Consider the following 4,890-nt stretch of genomic DNA (forward strand, 5'->3'; position numbering starts at 1 on the left):
ATCTCCCACCTAAATTCACAATTCCCCAACAGAAAATCCCACTGATATGGAAATGGATGAGATCCCAGAGAAGGATTATTTAAAAACTGATTATTAAAATGTCTAATGAACTAAAGAGATGTAATGAATTAAGAGAGTGATACAAAAGACAAAAGACCAGATCAACAAAGGAATAGAAACATTGAAAAGAAACCAATCAGAACTCATAGAAATGGAAGACACAATGAATCAAATAAAAATTCACTTGAAAGCATCACTAACAGATTAGATTGCATAGATAATAGAATTTCAGCCCTTGAAGAGAGAACATGGGGCCTTGAAGACAGCATCTGTGAACTTGAGTACACAGTACACAGTGCAATAAATGAGAAAAATTATTGAACATGATCAGAATATACAAGAACTCTGGGACAACATCAAGAGGCCAAACGTGAGAATCACTGGGATATAAGAGAACATGGAGATACAAGCTATAGGTGTTAAGAACATTTTCAAAGAGAGTTATAAATAAACTTTTCCCACATAAGAAATGAGAGACATCCACATTCAAAATACATCGTAATCAAAATACCTAACTGAAAATAAGCAAAGAATATTAAAAACTGGAAAAGAAATACACCAGGTCACATTTAGAGGCTAATGAATAAGGATCACTTCTGATTTCTCAATTCAGACCCTAGAATTAAGGAGAGACTGGGATGAGTTATCCCAAGTTCCGAAAGAAAACAACTGCCAACCAAGGTTATTATACCCAGCAAAGCTCAGTTTAAAATTTGAGGAGGAAATAAAAACTTGCCATAATAAGAATAAACTGAAAGAATTCATGAACACCAAGCCAGCAGTACAAAAAGTATGTAAAGATAAATTGCACACAGAGGAACCCAGAAACAAATCCTAGAGATTCCAAATAGAGAAAGAGCAATAGAAGAGTAATATACTAAACAGTAATCAAGACAGTATTAAACATAGCAAACAATCAAAATGGCAGGAATCCACAAACACATATCCATACTAACACTGAAGTTAATGTCTCAACTCCCCAATTAAAAGACATATATTATCAGAATGAATAATAATAAAAACCCCCAATATCCAACTATATGCTGTTTATAAAGACTCATAGGTAAAGGCATCCTGAACTGAAGGTAAAATAATGGAAAAAGTATTTCATGCAAATGGAGTCCCAAAGAATGCAGGAGTTGCTATTCTCATATCTGAAAAGAAGATTTCAAGCAAAAATTAATCAGAAGAGACAAAGAAGATCACTATATTTTCATAAATGGAACAATACAACAAGATATAACAATAGTATACATGCCCTAAATGTCAGTGCACTCAATTATATAAAAAATACTCCATGACATTATATCTCAGATAGACTACAACACAATAATACTGGGTGATGGTCATTTTAATACTTCCTTATCATCAATAGACAGGTCATCATAACATAAAATCAATAAAGATATTTCCAACATAAATAAAATTATAAATTAAGTGAACCTAACAGACATCTATAGATATTTCACTGCAAAACAGCTGAATTTATCTTCTCAGCAGTTCATGGAACTTTTTTCAAAATAGATCATATTCTTGGTCACAAAGTAAATCTTAGCAAATACAAAATTATTGGTATAGTTCTATGCATCCTATCAGTTCATAATGTAATGAAACTAGAAATCAACAGTAGGAAAATAAAACATGAAAACACATGGAGATTGAACAATACTCTTTTATTTATTTATTTTTTGTCTGAAACAAATTTATTATGAAACATCTCAGAAGAATTGGAGTAATGACAGAGGAGCAGGGCAGGGAGAGTGTCCCAAGGAGAACAGTCTCTGATGACTTCTGCAGGTTGGGGCAGAGGAGACTCCTGATGTCCAGGTGGATGCAGAAGTGCTCTGGGCTGAAACCTGCACAGAGAAACCTGAGGTAGTCAGCACATGTTGTTCCTGAAGCTGTTCACTGATGCCTATGCAAGGTGTCAGGATCCACAGAGCACAGGTTCTCTGGCTGTGCACTGTTTGAGTCTGGTCACCTCTCCCCTTTATTGGAGCCACACTTTTTGAATCTTGCAGATTCCTGCCCTCTTACATTGGAGCCACCTTACTACTGATGCGTGACACAGGTAGCAATCTTTCCAGTCACCTGCTTCCAGAACTTTTCATTGGCATGGGGTTGCCCAGAGTCAGTCTGGGAGGCTTTATCAGGTGTGGGGGTCCTTGCAGATGGCTAGGAGAAATGAATGGCAGCCTGGCTGGTCCTTCTGATATGCTTCTGCCCTGATTATTGGGCCTCCTCAGGCAGTGGAGGCTCACAGGACAAGGGGGTAGGGGTGAAGGGACACCGTTTTGGGAGGACAAGGAAATTAGAAAGATCCAAGGTATGTGAGAGAGGCTTAACCCTCTGAGTAACAGCCCTGAGCCCTTCATATGCTTGCCTCAGGATAATTTTGAGGGCAAAGTATGAGAGAGTGCCCCACCTGGAATATGGTGGGGTGCCCCACCTGGAATATAAGCCTGTTCCCTGGCTTTTCTGGTGCTCTAGTATAAGGTAGGTAGCCATGGATGCACTGAACTTTCTTTTGGCCAGAGACACACAGGTCTTGTGTAGATCATAACCCATATTGAACACTTCTTTCAGTAATTTTGGATCTGAATGTTTGGGGAGTGCCTCATTATAATCATGAGGTAAATACTGCTTGTCCTGCATCAGTCATGGTGCTTGGCTGTAAGATGCTTCCTGGGGCCCAGGGTCAATTTGGTGGGTGAGTATTTGTGTTGCCACAGAAACACAGGGAGGGATGTGGTAGGTTCCAAGCACAATCTGCCTCTGCATCTCCTTAACAGTGGGCACCTCCATATCAGCATAAAATACAGAATGACACCCAGGCTCCAGATGTTCAGTGAGCCCTTCATATGCTTGCCTCAGGATAATTTTGAGGGCAAAGTATGAGAGAGTGCCCCACCTGTGGGGACAAAAAGGAGGCTTAAAGATTATCATGATTTCTCCATGTAGTCCTGTACACAATGCATACATGTTACATCATGACACCAGTAACTGAGGAGGACAAATAGAGAAGTGCAAGAATAGCATTTTCTGGTACTGAAGCTATGCTGCTATAGGTTCACACCAGAATTGTTTGGCTCTGGCTCACATTAAAGGGAATACTTAGGAGAAATGCACAAAAATACCTACAATGACATACCTAAAATGAAAGGGATGGAAATTCAAATATTTTACATGAAAAACTGAACAACAAATATGGAAAAATGTTCATCATCTCTAGCAATTAGAGAAATGCTTATGCTCAAACTCAAGTCCTCAGAAAAAAGACAAAGTAATTCTACAATCAGTAGAAGACAGTAAATAATTAAGATGAAAGCCAAAATTAATGAAATTAAGTATAAAAAAATACACAGGATCAAGGCAATGAAGAGTTTTTTCTTTTAAAAGATGAATTAGATTGGTAAATGCTTAGCCAAACTAACCAAAATTAGGGACAAGATAAGGTTGTCCACTCTTACCACTTTTATGTACTATAGTTCTCTAAATTCCAGTCATAGCAATATGACAGGAGGAAATTAAAGAGGTACAAATAGGAAAAGAAGAAGTCAAACTATCTCTTCAGATGACATGATCCTATATCTAGAAGACTACCCACCCCCCAAAAAAACTACTCCAACCTGAAGACTTCTAGAGCTTATAATTATTACAGAAAAGAGCAAAGTAGCAGGATACAAGATCAATCTAGCCAAGGAGGACAAATATCTCTACAATTAAAATTATAGAATTTTCTTTCTCAGAAAAGAAATTGAAGAAGACCTTAGAAAATGGAAACACTTCCTATGTTCTTGCATAGACAGAATTGTCAAAATGACCATACTACCAAAAGTATTATCAGATTTAATGTAATCCCAATCAATTTGGCTTTTTGGTGTTTAGAGTTAGAAAAAAGCAATCCTTAAATTAATTTGGAAGAATAAGAGACCCAGAATAGCAAAAGTAATATTGAGTAAGAAGAATAATGTGGAAACATCACAATACCTGATCTGAAATTATATTGCAGGACTGTAGTAACAAAAATAGCGGGGCTGGGGATGTGGCTCAAGCGGTAATACGCTCGCCTGGCATGCACGGGGCGCTGGGTTAGATCCTCAGCACCACATAAAAAATAAAATAAAGATGTTGTGTCCACTGAAAACTGAAAATAAATGTTAGAAGATTCTCTCTCTCTCTCTCTCTTCTCTCTCTCTAAAAAAATAGCATGGTATTGACATCAAAGAGACAGGAAGATGAGTGGAATAAAATAGAAGACACAGAAAGAAATCCACATACTTACAGCCATCTGATACTTGACAAAGGTGCCCAAAATGTACTTTGAACAAAAGACAACCTTTTTTCACAAATGGTGCTGGAAAAACTGTAAAAAAACTAAGTGGAGAAAAATCAAACTAGTTTTCTATGTTTCACCCTGCATAAAAGTCAAATTGAAATGGATCAAAAATTTAGAAATTAGACCAGAAACTGGTCTAGAAGAAAACATAAGGTCAACACTCCATCATATTGGTGCTGGCACAGACTTCCTTAACAAGACTTCCAAAGCACAAGAAATAAGACGAAGAATCAATACGTGGGGTGGCATAAAATTAAAAGCTTTTGCACAGAAAGGAAATGATGATGAGTATGAAGACAGAACCAATACCATGCGAGAAAATCTTTGCCAACTACTTCTCCAATAGAGGATTAATATCCAGAATATACCAAAAAAAAAAAAAAACCAAACTAAAAAACACCAAAAAGCCAAATAATCCAACCAATAAATGGACAAAAGAAATAAACATTTCTCAAAGGAAGAAACACCAATGGCCAACAAATATATGAAAA

General features: G+C 37.0%; 1 long non-coding RNA gene across 1 annotated transcript; it reads right to left on the reverse strand.

The window, feature by feature from the left end:
• Positions 1-1,717: 1,717 nt before the first annotated feature.
• Positions 1,718-4,633, reverse strand: LOC125610859. Its single transcript, XR_007340911.1, has 2 exons — positions 4,346-4,633; positions 1,718-2,224 (listed from the first exon to the last, which is right to left on the reverse strand). It is a non-coding gene; the product is annotated as an uncharacterized LOC125610859 (long non-coding RNA).
• Between the last annotated feature and the right edge of the window lie 257 nt (positions 4,634-4,890).

The sequence above is a fragment of the Marmota marmota genome, unplaced genomic scaffold (assembly GCF_001458135.2).
Source record: "Marmota marmota marmota unplaced genomic scaffold, marMar, whole genome shotgun sequence".
Lineage (NCBI taxonomy): Eukaryota > Metazoa > Chordata > Mammalia > Rodentia > Sciuridae > Marmota > Marmota marmota.